The following is a 23875-nucleotide window of genomic DNA, read 5'->3' on the forward strand; positions in this document are numbered from 1 at the left end:
AGGGTAAAAGACCATTTTACCCCTCTCATGGCTCAAAGACCCTAAAGTTGACCAAACCCTAAAAGTCAATAAAAGTCAACGGTCAAACTTTTGACCCGACTCGCCGAGTGCACAAATGTGACTCGGCGAGTTCAGTCGTGAACTCGAGTCCTCTATTCCCCCTCTGACTCACTGAGTCATTCCCCCAACTCGGCAAGTCACTCACTGAGTGATTCACGGGAAACCCTAACCCTACTCGCCGAGTCTGCCCTTGGACTCGGCGAGTTCATGTCATGCACCAACTCAAATGACCTCCTGAGGTCAGATCTGTTCCTCTAATCCCTAGATCTGGCCTTCCCAACCACTAAAATCACGTAAAGTCTCGATCTTGATGCACAAGCAACATTTATATGACCATATATGATGATTTAGCCCCAAATACCTTAACCCAAGGCCATGACCTCTATTGTTCTTCATAAAGCTTGATGAATAAAGCTCTCTGGACCTCTATGGATCCAGATCCAAAGCCTTATCACCAGAAGGGGCTATTTGGACATCAAATCTAACCAACAAAGGGTCTAAGAAACCCTAAATCCATATGATCATCATAAGAACAGAAGGAGAGTCGAATTACTACCTCAAATGTGAAGATCTTAGCTCCAAATCCACAGAATAGCAACCTCCTATGCTTCCTCTTGGCTAGTACCTCCTTCTTCTTGCTAAACAACACTTCCAAGGTCAAGAATGGCTTCCTTTCTCTCTCAAAACGCTCAAGCACTCTAGGGTTTCTCTCTATGGTCTGGTAGCCGCCATTGAAGGCCATAAGGGCCTTTAAATAGGTCCCAAACCCAAGAAATTAGGGTTTCATTAAACAGCGTGGACTCGCCGAGTCCACGTATGGACTCGCCGAGTCCGGTCATTAACCCGGATGGAGATTCGCGACTCTACTCGGCGAGTCTGAGCGCCTACTCGCCGAGTCTCTCTCCAAAACTCAATAAAATACATAATTTAAGATACCTGAGAATCCGGATGTTACAATTCTCCCCCACTAGAATCAGACTTCGCCCTCGAAGTCTCACTCCACAAATAACTTTGGATACTGCTCGCGCATCTCTAACTCCGGCTCCCAGGTCATTTCAGAACCCTTCCGATGTTGCCACTAGACTTGAACCAATGGCACCTCCTTGTTTCTCAAAGTCTTGATCCTTCGATCCACAATCGAAACCGGTCTCTCAACATAATTCAGGCTCGCATCTACCTGAATGTCCTCTAACGGAACCACTACCGACTCATCAGCGATACACTTCCTCAACTGAGACACGTGGAAGGTATCGTGAATCTGGCTCAACTCGGTAGGTAGCTCCAAACGATATGCTACCCTGCCCACCCTGGCAGTCACCCTGAAAGGACCAATATACCGAGGTCCCAATTTACCCCTCTTCCTGAATCGGATCACCCCCTTCCAAGGAGATACCTTCAGGAGTACTAAATCGCCAACCTGGAACTCAAGCTCGGAGCGACGTCTATCCGCATAACTCTTCTGGCGGCTCTGAGCGGTCAACAACCTCTGTCTGACCTGCTGAATCTGCTCAGTTGTCTGGAGTACTATCTCTGTACTACCCATCACACGCTTCCCGACCTCACCCTAGCAAATAGGAGTCCGACACCTCCTCCCATACAACAGCTCAAAGGGTGGCATACCGATGCTCGAATGATGGTTTTTGTTATAGGAAAACTCAGCCAAGGGCAAGTATGTGTCCCAACTCCCTCCGAAATCCAACACACATGCCCGAAGCATGTCCTCAAGCGTCTGAATCATCCGCTCACTCTGCCCATCTGTCTGGGGGTGGTATGCAGTACTAAAATGCAGCCTCGTACCCAACTCCTCATGAAACTTCTTCCAGAATCTGGAAGTGAAACGCACATCTCGATCTGAGACGATCGAGATCGGCACTCCATGCCGTGATACCACCTCCCTCACGTACAACTCTGCCAACCTCTCAGCGGAGGAGCTCTCACTGATAGCAAGGAAGTGAGCGCTCTTCGTCAACCTGTCCACAATCACCCAAATTGCATCGACGCCCCTCGCAGTCCTTGGCAATTTGGTGATAAAATCCATGGTAATCTGTTCCCACTTCCACTCGGGAACCTCCAACGGCTGCAACTTACCATGCGGCCTCTGGTGCTCGGCCTTAACCCTGCGACAGGTCAAGCACCTCTCAACAACCCATGCTACATCCCTCTTCATACAGGGCCACCAATAATCTCTTCTCAGGTCCAAATACATCTTAGTGGCCCCGGGATGGATCGAAAACCTAGATCGGTGTGCCTCCTCCATCAATATGGTACGTGCCCCGCCCACAAATGGCACCCAGATCCGACCCTGGAAGGTCATAAGCCCTCTGCTATCGGTAACAAACTCCGATACATATCCGATAACCCGCTCTTTCTTGCGGTTCTCCGGTCTCACGGCCTTAGCCTGGGCCCCTCAGATGGTGTCCAAAACCGGAGTCATCACTGTCAATCTCATACAAACGTCCCGTATCGGGGCGCTCTCCGCCCTACGACTCAGGGCATCGGCTACAACGTTAGCCTTGCCCGGGTGGTACAGGATCTCACAATCGTAATCCTTTACCACGTCCAACCATCTCCTCTGGCGCATATTCAGGTTGGGTTGATCCATCAAGTACTTCAAGCTCTTGTGGTCTGTGTATATGGTACACCGAACCCCATACAGATAGTGACGCCAGATCTTGAGGGCGAACACTACAGCCCCCAACTCCAGATCGTGGGTGGGATACCTCGTCTCGTGAGGCTTCAGCTGCCTCGATGCGTATGCTATCACATGCCCTCTCTGCATCAGCACCGCTCCCAGCCCCGATATCGATGCGTCACAATACACCACAAAGTCCTCCATCCCCTCCGGAAGGGCTAACACTGGGGCTTCGCACAGTCTCTGGCGAAGTGTCTCGAAGGAGGCCTGCTGCTCTGGTCCCCATGAAAAAGCAACACCCTTCCGGGTCAACCTGGTGAGTGGCACGACGATCTTGGAGAAATCCTTGATAAATCTCCGATAATAGCCAGCCAACCCTAAGAAACTCCTGATCTCGGTGGGGGATCTCGGCACCTCCTAACTCATAACTGCCTCAATCTTGGCCGGATCGACCAATATCCCATTCTGGTTAACGAGGTGCCCTAGGAACTGGACCTCTCGTAACCAGAAATCATACTTGGAGAATTTGGCATAAAGCCTCTCCGATCTCAAAACTCCAAGTAACTCTCTCAAATGCTCCTCATGCTGCTCTCTGGATCTCGAATACACCAGTATATCATCGATGAACACGATCACCGAACGGTCAAACATCGATCTGCATACTCTGTTCATGAGATCCATGAACGCCGCCGGTGCATTGGTGAGCCCGAAAGGCATCACCACGAACTCGTAATGCCCGTAACGAGTCCTGAACGCTGTCTTCTGGATATCCTCATCTCGTACTCTCATCTGATGATATCCAGACCTCAAGTCGATCTTGGAAAACCAAGACGCTCCATGCAACTGATCGAATAAGTCGTCGATCCTCGGTAAGGGGTAACAGTTCTTGACCGTCAGTTTGTTCAGCTCCCGGTAATCAATGCACATCCGGTGTGAACCATCCTTTTTCTTGACAAAAAGGATCGGCGCTCCCCACGGCGAGCTACTCGGCCGTATAAACCCCTTCCCCAGCAGCTCCTGAAGCTGCGAGGATAACTCCTGCATCTCTGGTGGCGCAAGGCGATAGGGCGCCTTGGCGATAGGCGCTGCCCCCGGAACCAAATCAATACGGAACTCTACCTGCCTCTCGGGAGGCACACCCGGCAACTCCTCGGGGAAAACATCCGGGAACTCGCGCACTATTGGGACCTCACCGATCGACCTCGGTCTCTCTGCATCTACTCTCGTATCCACCACATAAGCTACAAACCCACTACAGCCCTGCTGTAAACTCTGCCTCGCTCTAGCGGCCGAACAAAATGCTGACCCAGAACGGGAACCCTCGCCGTACACCGTAAGTACTCCCCCACTGGGGTCTCGTATCGTCATCAACTGTCACTCACAGCTCCGAAACGGCTCAACCAATCCATGCCCACTATGACACATACGTCCCCCATAGCAATCGGGACTAGATCTATCGGAAACTCGACACCGAAGATCTTGAGTACACATCCTCGAATCACATCAGTAGCATAGACCGCTCGCTCGTCAGCTATGGAAACTCGTAGAGGTCGACTCAACGCCTCACGCTGGGTACTGATGTGCTGACTAAACGCTAGTGACACAAAAGACCGACTCGCACCCGAGTCAAATAACACCAAGGCAGGTACAGAACACACAAGAAATGTACCTACGCATATCACAATATAAGCATAACACTACAAACTCAAAATAAACAGAGGAAAGAATAGATACCAGCTACCACATCGGGTGCTGCGCGGACCTCCTCCGTTGTCAATTGGAAGGCTCTCCCGCGAGCCTTCGGCGCCTCGGCCTTCGCCGGCCGACTCTCTGTAGCTCGAACAGCAGCAGGGGCAGATCCCTGAGAAGCTCCCTGAGCTGACCCTCGTAACTGCGGACACTCGGCCTTCCGGTGTCCGGTCTGGTTGCAGTGAAAACAGACTGCAAACCCCTTGGGGCAATCCTTGGCCATATGCCCCTCCTTGCCATATTTGTAGCAAGACCCTGCTCTGCACACTCCATCATGACTCTTGCCGCACTTGCCACAAGTGCGGCCCCTCTGGCTCCCTGATCTCGAATCGGCAGGCTTGGCCCGCTTGGCTGCCGGCTGAGACTGTGCCGGTCGCCCATCCCTACCCTGAGACTCCGCCTCCTCCCTAGCCTGAGTCTCCAACTCTATCTCCCTCTTCCGGGCATTTGCCTGAAGCTCGGCAAATGTCTGGTACGTCGAGTTCGCCACGAACTCTCGTATATCCCTCCTCAAAATGCTCAGATATCGGCTCATACGTGCCTGCTCGGAGGACACGTGCTCCAGGCAGAACATCGCCCGCTCATGGAACATCCTGGTGATCACTGTAACAGACTCTGTACCCTGCTTGAGGGTCAAAAACTCCTGGGCCAAACGCTCCCTCTCCACCTGGGGAACATACTCTTCTCGGAACATAGCAGTGAACCTCTCCCAGGTTACTGCAGCAAGCTCAGTAGGCGAATAGTGCGCCGTCACAAACTTCCACCAGTCCTTCGCTCCCAAGCGAAGCTGGTTCAACGCGAACCGGACTCTCAAATGCTCTGGAGATGAGCAAGTAAAGAAACACCCCTCAATGTCTGATATCCACCTCATCGCTGCAACCGGGTCCTGGGTCCCATCAAACTCCAGTGGTTTTGTGTTGCTGAACTCACGAAACATCAACGCATCACCACCCTGCGGCCTAGTCGCAGCTATAGCTGCAGTGGCCGCAGCAACCGCAGCCTCAGAAAGAGCAGCGTATCTCTCGTCAAATGTCTCTATCAGTGTGGTCTTGATAGACCCGAACATCTCTGGTATCTCTGCCCTGATGGCCGCAGCCACCTCCTCATGAATGATCCTACGGATCTCCTCATCACTAGTACCGCTGCTCTCTGGTGTGTGGCGTGTCCCAACCATGATGTCTCTGAAATACAACATAATAAATATCAGGGACTCGCTCGAGTATACTAGCACTCGATAACTCCACCCTACTTGCTCCTTAGTACCCAATGGATTCTTACTTAGGGTGCGCACTGCTCCGGTGTCTTCAGTAGTACGGGCCCTATACTACCGTCCACACCGCATCAGCATCCACTCTAAGTCCCTCCTCCTTGGATCCCAAGTCCCAAGTACTCTACTCTCTTTAACCATATGCTACTCACTAGCGGCTCTCTCATAAACTCCTCGCTGCTATCTAAACACTCTCAAGTATCCCTAGCAGCAAAACTCCTAGACTAGGGCATCACATATCAGGCCACTCTAGTCCTAAGAATGCCTAGTCTACTCTAGCATGCATAGCATAACTCATCATATATCAAAACATAATATATCTCATAACACTAATTACAAGGGTATTTTGGGAAATCACCGTTCGGGCGCTGGCTGATCGTACACACGGCTCTGCTCTGTTTATCTCAAAACTCTTTTTACTCTTTTAAAAAGTTTTTAGTCATCAAAATTTCTCTCAAATCCTCAGTTTGAGTTCAGATACGCCCGAAGATGAATCCGAATCCCTCAAACCAAGGCTCTGATACCAACTTGTAACACCCAAATTTTCAAAACGATTTTTCACATTTTATAAAACACGTTTTCATTCATAATCGTTATAAAAACACCATTGTATCACATAACATCATATCCCAAGATCATAATAAAATCTCCCCGCGTGTGTACTGATCAAGCCGGCGCCTTCCCGCGATCCTCGCTGGTACCTGAGACACATAACACAACACTGTAAGCATAAATGCTTAGTGAGTTCCCCAAAATACCACACATAACACATATTAGCCACTCGAAGCTATAACTCTGTTTGACACTCTGGTCAAAGTGTCTCTGTGGGACCCCCCAGTCCCATAACTCTGTGGGCCCTCTGGCCCTAACTCTATGGGTCCTCTGACCCTAACTCTGTGGACCTTCCGGTCCTAACTCTGAAAACTCTGTAACATACATAGCATATAACACATAGAAATCACATCATGCAAAAGCATACACAATACTCTGTCTCATAGCTCTAATTACCACTCTAGGTAAAGTGTAGTCAGAAGACTCACCTCGGGTAACTCGGTAAAGCTCGAACTCTGTAATGTCGGGTCTAGCCTCCACCTAATCATATGAAATAAACACTCTGAATCAATACATCTCTCAAGGCTAGACTATTCCTCTCTTAGTACTCTCAAAAGGGTAAAAGACCATTTTACCCCTCTCATGGCTCAAAGACCCTAAAGTTGACCAAACCCTAAAAGTCAATAAAAGTCAACGGTCAAACTTTTGACCCGACTCGCCGAGTGCACAAATGTGACTCGGCGAGTTCAGTCGTGAACTCGAGTCCTCTATTCCCCCTCTGACTCACTGAGTCATTCCCCCAACTCGGCAAGTCACTCACTGAGTGATTCACGGGAAACCCTAACCCTACTCGCCGAGTCTGCCCTTGGACTCGGCGAGTTCATGTCATGCACCAACTCAAATGACCTCCTGAGGTCAGATCTGTTCCTCTAATCCCTAGATCTGGCCTTCCCAACCACTAAAATCACGTAAAGTCTCGATCTTGATGCACAAGCAACATTTATATGACCATATATGATGATTTAGCCCCAAATACCTTAACCCAAGGCCATGACCTCTATTGTTCTTCATAAAGATTGATGAATAAGGCTCTCTGGACCTCTATGGATCCAAATCCAAAGCCTTATCACCAGAAGGGGCTATTTGGACATCAAATCTAACCAACAAAGGGTCTAAGAAACCCTAAATCCATATGATCATCATAAGAACAGAAGGAGAGTCGAATTACTACCTCAAATGTGAAGATCTTAGCTCCAAATCCACATAATAGCAACCTCCTATGCTTCCTCTTGGCTAGTACCTCCTTCTTCTTGCTAAACAACACTTCCAAGGTCAAGAATGGCTTCCTTTCTCTCTCAAAACGCTCAAGCACTCTAGGGTTTCTCTCTATGGTCTGTTAGCTGCCATTGAAGGCCATAAGGGCCTTTAAATAGGTCACAAACCCAAGAAATTAGGGTTTCATTAAACAGCGTGGACTCGCCGAGTCCACGTATGGACTCGCCGAGTCCGGTCATTAACCCGGATGGAGATTCGCGACTCTACTCGGCGAGTCTGAGCGCCTACTCGCCGAGTCTTTCTCCAAAACTCAATAAAATACATAATTTAAGATACCTAGGAATCCGGATGTTACATATGCTCACCAGGCTCCCAAGCCTGACCCACTCAGATTTTTATTATTACAGGTAGTGGACCCCGAGCATAGTCGGATGATCATGAGAGATTTTTGGATTATAGGCCAGTAGTTGTAAATAACTGTTGTAAGGCTTATAATGTTTTGTTTATGCTTTTGATATGTATCGGAACATGACATCCCGAGGTTTTGATATAAAAGGAAAATATATACTTTCTTAAAGAAAGGTTTTGATAAATTTTATCATGTTTTGTTTTGGGGACCAATTCTGCAACATCCTTTAAAAGGATTTCTCTGATTTTGTTTTAAAAGCATAAATTAAATCGGTCTTTTCTGGCCGAGAAATTAGGGGATGCCCAGGTCGGGGTAACCCGGGAGTAGGAGATTGGTTTAGATAGCCAGCTCAGGAAGAGGAAGCGGACTTCTGGTCTGGCTCGACAATCTGGACAGTTAGACACTGCCGTAGCTGGTGTCAGAGACCCGAGGGGTTGAGATGGTTGTGCGAGGGATGAGGGGACTCGGGAGGATGTGCACAACAAGTTTAAGTGCGGCAAGTGTGGATTGAAGGGTAACAAACGCCAAGAATGCACATTAGGAGTAGAGTTATGCCATCGTTGTCATCAGCCTGGTCATGTCTAGGAAAATTGCCCCCGCTCAGTGGTTGGGGTAGCTCCGGTTTCATCCCAGGTACTTCAGCAGGAAGGGGGATTCGAGGTTTATTCAGATGAGGTCGCGGGTATGTATCTTTTGCTATTTTGGGTTCTATATGTATTTTATGGTTGTTATCTTGCATCGGTTTGGGTAAGTGTACCTTCAGTTATTTCTCTGCGTATGTTTGGGTTATATCTACAAGTAATGTCATATGCCAATTACATGCCGTGAATTATTAGTGGTTAGTGAAAAGTTGTTTTCCTTCTTGCGGGTTTGAAGTGTCCAGCGTTATCTTGGGTTGTGGTCGTGGATTGGTTCAGGGGTATTATGTGGAAGGTCTGCGGTCAAGGTTCAACGGGGTGGTTATCTAGCATTGTCGAGGTTCGGTGAGTTCGGTCTTTGTGCTTGGGTTGGCCTTTGGAATCTCCGAGGGAAGTGGTCTATTGCTGAGGTTTTGGCCGGAATGTCGGTTATTTGGAATTCAAGATTTGAGTGTGGTATCATTTCAAGGCATATGGGTTTATCAGTTTCGTGAGGATTCATGAAGTTTTCATCTGGTCTTTAGAGGTTGTGCGGTCTTTTGGGGTTTGGCTAGTGATGGAGCATTAGCATTGGTAAACGCCGATTATCAGCAGATCGGTCATTTGAAGGTAAGAAGGATTGGGAATCCTTTAATTCTCGCGCGTTGCGAGAAATTAGTCAAACCAAAGTGGGGAGAATCATTCAAATATTCAGGATCACAATTAAATATGAGTATCTTTGTATGTATGCCTGGGTGCCACCAGCTGTATTGTATTGTGTTGTTTTGTATGAAAACTCTTGTAAGAAATCCCTGGATATCACCAGTAGTTATGTATAGTAATGTACTTGTATAAAAACCTTTGTATGAAATCCCTGGATACCACCAGTAGTGTATAAAACTGTTTTGTATGAAAACCCTGGCTACCACCAGTAATGTATAGTATTGTTCTGTATGAAAACCCTGACTACCACCAGTAATGTATAGTAGTTTTATTACTTAAAATAAAACCATGTGTTTGTATTCCCTGGAATCCTCCAGTTGTATTGTATGGTAGTTCTATTAATTAAAATAAAACTATTTGAAGAATTGAAATCCCGTAAACAAATGGTTAGTTTATACTGTTGTGAGTTTGGTATAACCATGCTTGATATGACCTAGTGACCTATACGACGTTCTTCAGGCATCAGATGTTATGACATTTGTCACCCCAGACATGCCTGCCTAACTATAGCTAGCAGTTCAGGTGTGGGATTGTCAGTCCCGTATAGATCTATACACAAATCTCACGCTCTTCCTCCAGGAGACTCTGGTTATACTGTATATGATTTAGTTCTGTACCCTGGAGGATACAATTTGAAGTAGTGCCTCACAACCCTGTATTAACTAGTTTACGTGTAGTGTTGTAGTGTTCTCTTGTACTTGAAAATGTATGTATAACCTTGTAGTAATGTACTTTGTAATGTAAAATAATTATACTTAAATGATTATTTAGTAATACATCCCTTATACCCGGGAAATAGTATTGTGTTCCATAAACTATATCTACCATAGTTTATTTGTTTGTTTCTGAATAATGTTCTTGAACTAGTAAAACAGCGTAATGTATCCCGAACTATACCTATTATAGTTCGTATGTATGTTCTTGTTCGTGTATTGAAAACTTTTGTAATTTAGATGTATGTAGCAAAAACACCCTTATGCTCGACATGGTACAAAAGGATTAAAAATATCTAAATATTTTATGGAAATGTAGTGAAATCTCTGTTTGAATCAATTGCAATGGCTTTGAAAATGTTGTAAACGTTTGTATAAAACACAGAAATCCTTGTGTTTTACTTGTACCCCCCTAAAAACATTGAAAACAGTACAATGTAGGGTATGAACTCACAGTTAGTATGTGCTTGTAGCTGGATAGTGGACTGAAAAGATGACCCTCGAGTTGGCGTATGCAGAACTAACGGTATCCTAATAATATTTAAACACATAATTGTATTTAAATTAGAGAAACCATTAATTAAAGTGTTAGAAAACACTTGTTTTTGTGCTAGGAATAGTTACCGAAAATTGCACAAGTGTTGAAGGGTTTTCGGCCGAATACAGTTTTCGGTCCTGGGCGTTTTCAGTCCCTTGAAGATATGAAGGCTGGTTCTTGGTGTTCTTGGTTTTCTTGAGGAAAAATATGAAGATTCAAAGGATTGATCTTGAAGGTATGAATGTTCTTGGATGATACTTGAGAGAGAAATGAGAGTGTTTTTGGGTGAAATGAGTGAGAAATGATCAAGTTTTCGAGGAACAACCTTTATATCGGTTAGTTTTTCGGCCGGAAAGGAGTTCTCGGCCGAAATCTATTTTCGGCCGAAAACGAGTTGCTGAACGAGTTTTGGTGTTTTTGAGGGAAAAATCTTGATTTTTCGAGTGATATTGGTTCCGGAAACTTATATAAACTTAATTTATATATTTTAGTTTATTTTCTAACCCTCGCGAACTTAACGTAATAATAAAAGCTCAAATTTGTTTTTATCGAATTTGACTTTTATTGACTGGAAAAGTATCGGGTTTTCACATAAAGGCCTTGAAACACGTGAAGCATGACAAAGTGCAAAATACGCTCAGTGTGACGGATACCGAGCTTGTTCCAATTTAAGGGGAAAAAATTGACATTGAACTGGATAGTAATAATAAGAATGAAGAAAATTGTCATATAGTTTTTACTGGAGAACCCTTAAAAGGTTGGAAGGGTAGAATTGCTTGGAAGGATAGAAAAGCGAGGGAAGGATAGAAAAGTGATTTCTCTCTCATAGGAAGGATAACTTTATGGAAGGTTAGAAAAGTTTTCTCCTTCACCGGTAGTTTTTTTTTATTAAAAAATTGTACGGTACAATTGTTTAAAGCTTTCCTGGGTACAACTCTTTAAGCTTTTTTCCTAATTGTCTGTCAGAAAAGCAAGTGGGTATTGTCTTTGTTTGTTATTTATTAGTAGACTAGGTAGACATGTACCAGTTTTTAAGGGATGTGTATTGATCTCCTTTAGATTAATTTTATTATTATATTACTCAAATTAGGCTATAAATATGTGTGGTGGTCAGCCACTTCTTGTAATCCTATTGTAACCGGTCTATTTCGTTTTCAATAAAAGACTCAGCTTTAAGCTTGTAAAAGACTTTTATCTCTTTTATTTCTTATGTCTCTTTGCATTTTTTCCGGCTCACACGTTTGAAAAATATTTATCTTTAATATTGCATACCAATTAAATCTTTATTTCCCAACAGATGCATCCTTGAAGGATGTGATTCTTTCGTTGCTGGCGTGCTTGACAGGAAAAGTGAGAAAAAGAAAATGGAAGATGTAGAAAGTGGTTTGGGTATGTCCTGAAGTTTTTCCCAAAAACTTACTCGGTTTTCCACTAGTGAACAAATATGAATTTTGAATTAACTATATATAAGGTGCAACTCCCATTGCTCGAGCACCTTACTAACTTGACCCTACCGAAATGCAAGAACTTATGTCTCAACTTCAAGAAGTCCTTAACAAAGGGTTCATTTCTCCTATGTTCGTCTCCATGGTCAACTAAGGTCCCAATTGGGCCAAGACTATGACTCTGATACCGTATGAATGAACTAAAAATCCATAAATAAATATAACATTTGATAATGAGTATTAACCCTCAACTTATATACATAGAGATTACCTAATTAGGTAACTAGATAAAAGTCACATCAAGAACCATTAAAGCCCTATCATGTTACTATCTTAAACACTTATTTGAACAGTTGAATTCATGGAATCCATGATTACAATGTGGAAAGGGGAAAACTAAAGCAAGTAATGAAGGGGATGAATAGAAGTGTCCACAATTAATTTTACATCATACATAATCACATGCTTTCTATCTAGCATACAATAGTGTTATCATATATTCCTCTTGTGATGAAACTGACACAACTTCAGGGTAACTGTCTTCACTGAAAAAAGCTGGGTTTTTAGGTGAAGGCAGTGTAATCTCATTAATCAACATCAAAACAATTGATAACATAGTGGGCCTATCTTCGACATGATGTTGCACGCACAATAACCCAACATGTATTGATCGTAAAACTTCAGGGACCACACATGAGTTGCGTAAAGATGCACACATGACTTCAATGGAATTGTCTTCTCTATAGAGTCTCCATGCCTTTATGAAACCAAACTTATATAATTTTGCTAAAGGGTGATGTTAAAGAAAACACTAGTTTTTGCTCCAGATGGTGAGGAATAATTTACCAATTTAACTTACATGTCCAAGAAGATTATCACTATGACCTTCATGAGAGAACCCTCTGTTTTTCTTTCCACACACTATCTCCAACATAATTACACCAAAGCTAAATACATCTGACTTTATTGAGAAACGTCCATGTATTGCATACTCGGGAGGAATGTAACCACAGCAACCAAGTTGAACTATTAAACATATAGGAAACAAAGTATTGTGTTTGTTTGTATTTTTCCCTTTTTTTGGGGCAAGACATGGTGAAAAAATCTATGGGGCCATGTTTAAAAATTCTTACTATGTTCTGACCACCTTCTTTGTTCTAGCCATGCCATCCTGTCCAACAAACTTTCGAGCAAGGCCAAAGTCAGATATTTTTGGATTCATTTCGCTGTCCAACAAGATATTAGCTGCCTTGAGATCTCTATGGATAATTTGGAGGCGGGAGTCTTGATGTAGATAAAGAATACCACGAGCTATACCATGGATAATGCCAAAACGTTGAGGCCAATCAAGTATTGAACTTCTAATTTCATCTGCTCAATATAAATTATTTAGCACATGCATATCCAACAAACTTGATATCGATGTTACAAATATGAAGTGAGAAGTATAGAGAATCAAACCAAATAGAAATGAGTCCAAGCTTTTGTTATCCATGTATTCATAAATCAGAATTTTTTCATTTCCATGAATGCAGTATCCAAGGAGCTTCACAAGATTGCGATGTTGAAGTTTGGCAATACAAATGACCTCATTCTTGAATTCATCAAGCCCCTGGCTGGATGTTTTTGAGAGTCGCTTTATAGCTATTACTTGTCCGTTTTTCAATAAACCCTAAAAGAAACAAGGTTGGAATTCAAGATCCTGATATTACTGTACATCTTATATCAGGATTCCATTCTTGATACTGATACATATTACATATTATTCGAAAGCATCAATGAGTTACCTTGTAAACTGGACCAAAACCACATTCTCCAATCTTTGTCAATGTTGAAGTTATCGGTAGACATAGAGATTTCATGCATGCTAAAAGAAGGTAACTCGTCAATGTTTTCGCTCTGAAGGCTGGAATGATCCTTATGAGCGTTATGTGCACGGTTTCCTACAATATCATATAATCATTTCCAAGTTCTCTTCATTTCACGAATCTGCCAAAAATCATACTCATACAAAGTTGTAATTGGCAAGGTTTCATTTCTAGAAACATAGAAAATGACTTGTGTTACCTCGTCCTTTCTTTTGGCGCCCTTTCCTTTTCTTTTTAAAGGCATACACTATTGTAGATAGAAGCAGTACAGTTGACAAAACTGACAACACCAAAGTAAGTATTCTCTTCTTCTTGTTAAAGCTTGATTGGCCTTTCGTTAATGAATACAATAATCAGTTTGTTTGCAATCAAAAGACAATCGGTTGAATCATTCAAAACCAAATACATTCAGACATGTAGCATATGACTATGATAAACAGTGTATTTTTATTATTATCAGAAGATCACATGAAAATCCACAAAAGTTGACGAACATGAACCATTCCAGTTGTGTTTGTATGTGTGTCTATATATATATATATATATATATATATATATATATATATATATATGACACAAAAATGCTTTACCGTATAAATGACACAAAACTGGCTGATTCATACGATGCGGTAGATGACACACATTATTATTTTCTTCATTATCTTTCCGGAAATATGGGAAAGTTTGGTCAATGATATCCAACTTTTTCCGTTTTCTAAGAAATCTCATTCAAATCTTTATCCTATGTATGCAGAATAGGTTTAGACAATAGAAGATATAACTAGAAATAATAAAGATACATAAATGTTAATATCCATAGTTGATGAACTACTTTTACTATTAATGTTAGATGACAAGTTTCTAGGTTTCTAGTGCTATAAAGTTCATGTTCGTTTGTTTTCGAACAAAAAAACGAACACCAATGGATAAACAAACATATTTTCTTTTTCATGTTTGTTCATTTAACAACTTACATTGTTCATGTTTTTTTGTTTATGTTCGTGAACAATGAAAATAAACGAACATAGATGAATAAACACAATTGAACATATATAAACATAAACGAAATATAATATAGTAAAGTAATAAAAAACAATTAAACATTTATGAACATAAATAAATTTAAACAAATGAAATACACAAATAACATAAACAAATGTTCAACAACATAAATAAACGTACCATTGTTCAATTTAATTCCTTTAACTAAACAAACGGTAATTTGTGTTCATATTTATTTATTTATTTAATAAACCAATGGAAAGTTCATTGATGTTGGGTTCATATACATCCCTAGGTTTATGCACACTATGTACTTTAACTACTTACGCTAATTTAAGTGAAACATTTAAGGGGCTCAAGTCATTTGGCTGTTAATATAAATCAAATTGTGTATACCTGATAACTCGGTGGTTGCCATTCTTATATAAAGATGTTGATTTTCATCATACTGTCTCATGTCCATTAGTTCGCCGAACCATATCAAACATCCACTTCCTCCGTTTCTGATATCTAAATTTGCATACGCTGTACAAGAGCAATTCTTCATGCAAGCCATCTCACATTCTCCAAGGGACATGCTCAGGTTGTACCATGAACGTCTTGTGTCTGGAAACTTGACACCTGAAATTTTCTGGAAGCCACGATCCCCACCAATCCCACAATCCAAAGGCTTTTTACGTTGACACCCACTCGACCAATCTCCTGCATTCCATTCTTCAGGGACTTTTACTTCAAAACCTTCCATACAACTGCAAGGGGGAGATCTAATGTGAGCACAGATACCATAAGGACCACATGGTCCATAACGACTACAGCTATCAACTACTATATTCTGATACGTGACCCATTCCTGTGTTCGCTCGATCCAATTCAACTGCAGTAAGATGCCATCCCACATCACGATTATCCTTTGAATAACTGAACTCTTAAGTTTATATCTGTAATACAATTCGTTCTGGTTGACAACAAACTCTACGGAGTAAATTGGATTCGTGTTTTCGATAGGAAGGCCACGGAACCCAAGACCATTCCATGGTCCAAGCCTGGAGTGTTCAACAGAACCTTTTCGCTCAAATATTTGTGGATATCCATTTGTGTCTAACCAGTATTTATACACACCTATAGAAGGATCATCAGGGCTCTTCCATGATGTTAAATACCTCTCTCTTTTTTTTATCAAATCCTTCCCTAGTTTCATTCCTGGTAGCAACGTGTTACCAGGATAGTCGAAGCTTTGCCAGATGGGATTTTCTTTGGTGCTATTTTCATCCCACACCACAAGATTTCCGCTGTCCAGAAGCTGTGCCACGGGATTAATTACATTGACAGATGCCACCGAATTGGATGACCAGATCACGGTATTAGTATAATTACCACCACTGAGAATCAGCAGGGTTCCTTCTCTACTGAGTTCAAACACGCCAGATGCAATGCTGATTGGCGTTTCCCTGTTAGCAACCCACACGATCGTACAAGTTGAGATCTTCTTGTACCATATCCCGAGGTAACGATTCGTGGACTTTCTGGGGCTAAAAAACCCCAGCTCGTACGTCTCACCATCTGAAACAATGGTGCTGCCATCTTTGATTGGTTGATTTGCAGATATGGTATCTACTGCAGCAGAACATGACAAGAAAAAGAATATGGTACCGGATAATAAGACAAGGGTAGGATATACCTCCATTAATTGACGTGTGTTAAAAATGGTGGGTGTGGGAGACTTAGATGTGTAGATTGTGAAATTCTTGCTGGTTAATTTTTGAATTTAGCGAGTATACTGGTATGCATCAGATTATACATTCTAGCTAATGGTCATATGTATCTAAGAGAGGAACTTGATTCCCATGTTGACTAGCACATGATGACTTGAAATATGAGTACTCCTGTAAAAAATCAATTTCAAAGACTATTTGACTTTAATTGAAAGGACATCTATTCTCATTTGTCCGATATGTTTATTATAAAATTTACCACTAAATATGTCATATAGTTTTAATATGTAAAATGCTTTAACTTTATTATTATAGATCATGGCCCAATCACCAAAGGGCTTCTAGCCTAGCGGTATCAGGTGGTGTCCTCCCTCCTTGAGGTTGAGAGTTCAAGTCTCGTTGGAGATATAGGTGGATTTAAGAGTGATATATAGTAATCTAGATTAGATTTGCCGTTAAAAAAAAAAAATAGGTGGATTTAGGAGTGATATATAGTAATCTAGATTAGATTTGCCGTTAAAAAAAAAAAATTCATGGGCCAATCATGCTATTAAATATTTGGGTATTTCTAAATCACTAATGCAATTCTAAGTCAACGACTAATCATGATGATATAATAAGGTTTATGAAATGATAAGTCTTTATTTTATTTTTTCATAATAAATAGATGGTTTGTTGTTGTATGATGATGCTGATGGTTCACTAGATTTTGTTTCAGTTTCTTTATAATAAATCATGATGGTGTGCCATGCCCGTTACTTTAATGCATCTCCAATAAATTAATGTTACGACTTAAAACTATGGTTGCATCATATTTCCACCAATTTTAACCAATAATTAAGTATATTCTTAAATGATTAACTTCACTCAATGGCCTTTTTTTTATAAATTTAACTAATTATAATTTACTCTCGCTTATTTAAAATATATACAAAACCCATCATTAAATCGTTATAATTATAAAAATAAAAAGAATTGAACATATTATATAATCGTTACAAATTTTATAAATGAAATATTATTAAATAAATGATAGAATTAAATAATTAGTAAAAGAAATAGAAATATTAAAACTAATTATAATTAAGAAGGTAAATTAAAATATAATTTAGGGAGAAGAAGTTAGAGCATATGTGAGTTTTTTCATAGCTTTTTCATTTTCAAAAAGTTGTCTTCCTATTCTGGAAGCCTTTCACCCCCAGCTTTTTACGAATCTTGTTAATTAACAAGCTCTTCATTGAGCTTCTTCAACTATTACGGTGGACCTCATATATATTAAAATAAATATAATTAGCGAACTTATATAAAAAAGAAAAAATAATAGTATAAATAACTTTGATGTATCACATATAAAAACCCTCTTCTATTCTATTATAGGTATATTTAAGCTTTGTTGTTTGGGGATGTGGCAATGACATGAAATAGATAAATAAATAAATAAATAAACTCTGCGAAAAAGCTCTTCTATTTCGGAACTCTTACATGTACAAAACTCTACAAAACGTAAAAATAAATTGGTCACTCAATATATGTATATATTGAGTACTTATTAGTTATTACCTACACATTTACCTTTTAATCATCATCACCAACATGCACTTCCTTTTTTTTCTTCTTTCTTTTTTTTTCTTTTTTTTTCTTTTTTAATTTTTTTTTTAATTTTTTTTATAGCAAGTTCCACTTACACAAAACTATCATTGACTTTAAGGTCACTATGTTCATTATCTTTCCTCTAAAATGATATACAAAGTGGTTAACCAACTAAATTAAAGTTATATATAAACTGGATAACAAACTAAAAGTTAGATACTTGTTAATCGGAAAAAGTGTCCCATTTATTTTTTATTTCTATGAATTTTCTTATTGTATTTGGATCCTTTTTGATATTTTTTTATGATGCTTTGTTATGTTTACTCCATTTGGATACACTGTATTTTATAGACTTTCCAGCTATGCTTATCATTGTTGGAACTTGTCCAATCTCATAATAAAATTAACAAAGTCTTTTTTGCGTTGCCCTCAAAAGCTAAAATAGATAGAAAAGAATTTGAGAGACTAAGATAAATAGTTTATTAATTTATCATATACCCGCTCAATTTCTACATTCTACAAGAGCGTACCATTTGATGTAGGTGAACTATATAAGAGGCAATCTCATTCCTTATCTCCGACTGGTAATGCTCACTTACAACAAATGAAAAATGGTTGCTTATAACTAGGTAAAAGTAGTTAAATGGTCGGATGAAACATTAAATTTTCAATATATCAGTTTCATACCTTCTTACTATCTAAATATTATTAATTCCCTCCAACACTGAAGGATTAATAATGATGTCCAATTTTCCTTTATTTTTGTAGTGGTGTTGATTATGATGGCCTGTGCGGAATTAAGAATGATTTAGTGAATCATCAAGTAAAATCAAGAACATGAACATAAGATCTAAATAATTCTTTTAAGCTCTCATTAGTTTCATAGAAAGAGTACAAAATGGGTTTTGCAAATTCTCTCTCTAAACTAATCTCTCAAAATGTTCATTAGATAAAATGAGTGTCACTCACTTCCTTATAAAGGAAAGACAACTCATTATGCACAATCAAAGGAGTAAGCCCTCATAACATCCAATAGTGACTTTGCACCCTTACATTCTCCCCCTCAAAGTTAGGATTGGATGTCCGACTTCAATCTCCAACGAGCACGCGCGATCAAGACCAAACTCCCTCTCGAAGTAAACACCGGTCTTCAAATCCGCAAATGAAAGATCCGCTTCGAATACCCATCATTCTCCCCCTTTTTATAATAAAAAAAATGATTATAAAACCCATTAAGGGTGAGAAGCGCTCGAGGAATGAACTTTACAAAACTCCCCCTTGATGTGTGCCAAAAATGAAACACCAAAAATCTTGCACGAAAAACAATCACGAAAAAGCCACAAAAAATTTCCAATTTATGAAATTTTTTTGACTTTTTGGGTGAAAGTTGCAAGATTTTTCAAAAACCGGGTATAAATTGTCACTTTCTGAAACTTGCAGGGACCCATTGCGCCAAAAACAGCCAAATATGCGAAATTCTCCCCTATTTGCGAAACTGGGTAGAAAATGTTAATTCGCACAAACTGCAGGGACCAGAAATGAACATTCTTCAATTTCTCAGCAAAAACAGTCATTTGTTGAAATTGGATACTTGTTGCCAAATTGTCGAAATTATAGGGACTGCTTACGAAACTTTTCCATTTGTCTTCAAAACTAACGAAGCTTTTATCATATGCAAAACTATCGAAACACCAGGGACCATTTTCGTAACATTTCTTTCTTCTTTCCCTCTTTCCCAATTCATACGAAATCACACACCCTTCGTATGAAACTGCATCTCTTCATTCGTTAGTTTTATTCACCCCTTCGTTAGATTCAATCACCCCTTCGTTAGATTCAATCATATCACCGAACTAAAGAAAATTTTTCATACTGATTAACGAAATCGAAGGTAGTCGAAGCCTCCGAATAACATCTTAATCATTTAGTCTCTGAATCGACTTCATACCTGTTTATCAATTTCGTTCATTGACATTGATCCTTCGTTTTTCCGTGATAATTTTTTTTCCGACTATCATGATTTCATCGTTAACAAAACCCATCGATTCCAAATCCCAGGTCTTCGCTTTCAATAACATGGACCAACTATCGATCCTTCGAACACAAAATTAATGAAATCACGACTCAACTTTAAGTCACCACATTCGTCAATCCAAAACCAAATTATCAATCCAAGTTATCAACAATCGACTTCTCATTGAGTCACTGTCTTAAACGAATCCTTTCCAGTTCCCAATTTTCAAAATCTTCAAAATCGATTTCCATCATCAGTCACTAACAAGGCTTTCGTTAACAAGCAATCGTCCCCAAATCATCGAATCCAACATCAAATCCCAGCCATCGACCATCAAACCATAATTCATCATGTCGACCTTTCAAGTTCGTTCCTACTTCAAACTAAAATCGATTATCATCAATCGATTCTAACTCAAAAACAACATCAACTGTTCGTCATTCTCTTTTCAATTACTCATTCTTCGATCCATCAATTTTTACTTCAAACAATCTAAAATCAAACACCAGTCGAAGTTTCTTTGACTATTAACTTGTCGACATCAAAACTTTGGACTCCAAATCAAATCAAGAATTCAACTACAAACTCAAATCGATTAACAATAACGAAGCCTTCTTCATCCCCAATCGATGCTATCTGCTTCGATTTTCATTCCAATTTTTTCAATCAACAACAAAATATCGAATCAAAATTTCTTTTCGATTTGACTTTTTCGTTTGACTCTTAAAATCAGTTATCGAGTTCTTAATGACATCATGATCCTAATCGAGTTTATGTTTATACAAACTATATAAAATCGATTCACACGACGAATTTAACAATCAAAAAGCATCGACTGTTAAGAATGATGAGAAGAAAACGAATTCGTATGAACACAGGACAAGAACAATGGTATGTACAAACACATAAAGCGTATGAATAGGAATGAACGAAGTGAATATGATTGATATCTAATTAAATGACACATTGGGCTCCAACAGTGAAATCAGATCAATATCAACTTGTGGGCTTAAGAATGAATGAGAAACAGTAATGTACAAAGAAATTTGAAAAATGATTTCAATTTTGTTGAGCTAGATGAACAGTAAACGAATTTGAGAATTATTTTTGGAATGTTGATAAAAAAAATAATTGGATCAATCAACGGGGTTGAAACAAATTTGATCCAATGAGGCAAATCGATCAAAAATGAAAAACGCAACGTACGAATCGAAATCATGGATGTTTTGGAATCCATTTGAGAATTTGAGATACCTTTTTGACGAATCGAGACCCATTTGCAACGAACGAATCAAATTTTGAAGATCTTGGTTCTTTTGTTGGAATGAGAAAATCTCCAATTTGAACATTGTACCACCCACTATGCGTGATGTACAACTCGTTCTTCGTGTTCTTCATCAAACCAAGAACATCTTCATAAGAACCACCAACACTTTTGGGTTTTGACTTCAAATTCAATGCAACCTTTGGAGATTGTTGCTTTGGAACCCAAATTTGCTTCACGGATTTCGGATTCACAACAACATTTGACGATTTTTGTGAATAAACCCGCTTGTCATCTTAGGAGAGTCTTTTTGCATCTTGAAGACTTGATTTCATGAACAAACCCACTTTCCACAACATGAACATTTTGAGTTTGAATCAAATCTTTTGGAGTTTGATACTTGTGAATTTCTTGAATCACCGGCTTCCGATAAGGAATCATTCCTTCAAACGAATCACAAGAACACAAAATATCATCGGTTTGAACTCCAATCGAGCAAAAAACTTTTTCATCATGAGAATCTACTTGAATCTTCTTCTCATGAACTTCAAGAACATCAAGAACATCACATTGAACTCCATTGTCTTGAACTTCAACAAACTTAAGAGCACGAAGATCATTTGGGTCTTCAATAAGAGAAACATATTTCTTTTTGAACAAATATTTTTCTTCTCCATTCTTATCACTACTACGTGTTGATATGGACCATGTAATATCAGCCAACCATTTGATCTGACAAAGTGGTTGAAATATCAAGCTTCCATGATCATCCTTCAATCCTCCATAAGAAACCATAGTTCCCCAATATATCAACTTGTTTAACACCAACCCATAATATTGATCTTTATTGACTTTGTATTTGACATCTTCAACGATCACAATCCAAGAATTATACGGCAAATTCACCATGATCACAAAAACTTGAAGATTTCTAGAGAGAGAAAGTGATTTTGAATGAGTTTTCTAGAGAGAGAAAGTAAAAATCATGTAACATCCCAAAAATTCAAGCCAATTTAAACTTTTAAAACATTTTAATCCATTAAGTCATTACATAGTTTGTTTTCAAAATACAGTTATCAGAGTATCCCAGTATCAAATCATAAAAGTCATAACAGCGAGAGGAGCGGTACGATCATGCCTTCGCCTTCCCGCGATCACCAGAGGTACCTGAAACAACAACTGAAACTATAAGCCTGAAAGCTTAGTGAGCTATCCCCCAAAATACCAACCATATAACCATGTCATATAAACATATAACCAAACAGCAAGCATAATGAGCCTTCAGCTTGACTAGACCGCCTTACAGGCCTTCAGTCTATCTGAACCGCTCTCCGAGCCTTCGGCACGTCTGGACCGCCTCGCAGGGCCTTCAGCCTATCCGGACCGCTCGTCGGGCCTTCGGTCTGACTATCATACCCTCTTGGGTTTTGTAGTCTATCCGGACCGCCCTGGGTATGTTGGCCTTCAGCACAAAGCAGGACCGCCTCAACCCAACACCCAAATCAAACGACATGTGCATATACATTCATAGGCTATCATAATAACAGACAAACCGATCTAGCAGATCAAATATCATAGCAACGTCCTAAAACCAGGACACCGACCTACCCAAGTCATATCATAGCATAATCCTATAACTAGGATATCGACCGAACTAGATCACTAAGCATAAGCATATCACCATCCTAACTAACAGGATGCGAAACAATACACATAGCATGTAATAATCCAAATACAAATCCATAAGGGCCGGCCTTGGTGCCTTAGACCCTGTTGATATAGTGAGTATAACTCACCTCGCAACTGACGTCCGAAACTAGAAAGCTCAACTCCCGGATCACCAACACGAACTCCAACACCTATTGTTACCATAAGACTATTTTTCATAAATTTCCAAATTACCAGAATACCCTCAGAAGTCAACTGGTCAACTCTTGGTCAAAGTCAAAGTCCACAGTCAAAGTCAACAGTCCATGTTGACTCGACTCGTCGAGTCCTTCCTGAACTCGAGAAGTCGTGTAATCCTTGATTGGCTCGTCGAGTTCCCCTTTAACTCGCCGAGTTCATAAGTGTTCAAGAATTGGGAGAAACCCTAGCCGACTCGCCGAGTCTTCGAACGACTCGTCGGGTTCAAGGCAATCTTCAACGGACTCGCCGAGTTTGTTCATCAACTCGACGAGTTCATGACCATCTTCATATGACTCGCCGAGTTGACTATGCAACTCGCCGAGTCCTTGCAGACCTTCATCCATGTAGACATTTTTTAAGCCATGCCAAGGTTCCAGATTACAGATCCAAGCTTCTATGGCATGTTTATCACGTAAAGTTGCAAACTTTACACGCATGCAAGGCCCTAAAGGCCCTAAATGACCAATATAAGCTTCTAATGGAGCTTTACACCTTAGGAGAGTCTCAACCTTGCAAGAGCTGGAAACTTTACTGACT

The 23875-nt window shown here is 40.2% G+C and overlaps 1 pseudogene; it reads right to left on the reverse strand.

Moving 5' to 3' along the window:
* Positions 1-12449: 12449 nt before the first annotated feature.
* On the reverse strand, positions 12450-16534 carry LOC145162394 (G-type lectin S-receptor-like serine/threonine-protein kinase At4g27290; annotated as a pseudogene).
* Between the last annotated feature and the right edge of the window lie 7341 nt (positions 16535-23875).

The sequence above is a fragment of the Lactuca virosa genome, chromosome 3 (assembly GCF_052849685.1).
Source record: "Lactuca virosa cultivar CGN04683 chromosome 3, Lactuca_virosa_CGN04683_v6, whole genome shotgun sequence".
In the NCBI taxonomy this organism is placed as follows: Eukaryota; Viridiplantae; Streptophyta; class Magnoliopsida; order Asterales; family Asteraceae; genus Lactuca; species Lactuca virosa.